We start from the raw sequence: 1,098 nt of genomic DNA, 5'->3' as shown, positions 1-1,098 counted from the left end.
TGCTGGTCAGGTGGTCTGTTAATGAAAAGAATGTTACAACTTTCAATAGCAAGGGATTGCTATTATCAAGACTCCACAAAATGATGCAATAGGGGCTGTTCTGCCATGAACAATTTTCAATATTGTAATTCTGAGAAGCGGTTATTAAGTTTTGAGGAGAAAGTTAGTTGAATGTATGTTCCAGCTTGTAAACCGCGCACAAACTATTTGAGGGCGGTAAGAAGATTCTCTATTGTTTAATATCAAGAGTTGACGAACAGCCACAGTTCAGCAATGTCATGTGTTTTCTCATTTTGAAGAGCAAAAATTATTTAAACATATCTGAGCTATCAACACTACAATAGTAATGACGCTAGCCATTAATCAAGTGGGGGACCAAGATTACAATTTTTTTTTCAGGGTGGGGGGCTCAGCCCCCCCCCCCCTGAAAATCTCCGGAGGGGGCTCGGGCCCCGGAGCCCCCCACATAGTCACAGTCTATGCTGATATGTTAACATGGATGGTATTATATGTGCATTTCTCAAGTGAATAAATTAAACAAAGTACACGTAGTTCATTTTAATGGGAAGCAACATTGAAGCAATCAATTTTGCGTCTTTCCATTTTAAGGTGAAAGCCTTAGATGCCTATGCTTTAAGGTCTCATTGTGAGGTACAGAAAATATCATGTGACCCAAGGAAGGCCAGAAGCGAACGAAAACATGTGCAGCCATGTATAAGACATGATTAATGATTATCAGAGTTATCACTATGTGGTACCTGTTTCCAAGTTCCTGTGATGATGTCAAAGGTTATTTCAGATACACCGCTTCATCACTATCATTATATACAGTTCTTTCATATGTGAATGCATAGCTTGTAGAAGACAGGTAGGTAGAACCATAATGCAGAATGGACCATTTGTTAAAGAATTGGTTTTCTTCAAATGACGATCCATCTATAAGATTTTTATAATGAGTGGGACATTGCACCAAACTGGTAGCCCATGACGGTGAGGTGCTCATTGTTACCAACCTTCTAGTGAAAAAAATATACTTCCGAAGAACTCCCAAGAAAAGAAATGTATAGATATAGAGTGAAATGCACATTATTGCAGGGA

Source organism: Dermacentor andersoni, chromosome 2, assembly GCF_023375885.2.
Source record: "Dermacentor andersoni chromosome 2, qqDerAnde1_hic_scaffold, whole genome shotgun sequence".
Lineage (NCBI taxonomy): Eukaryota > Metazoa > Arthropoda > Arachnida > Ixodida > Ixodidae > Dermacentor > Dermacentor andersoni.
Note: the sequence above shows the minus strand (reverse complement) of the source record.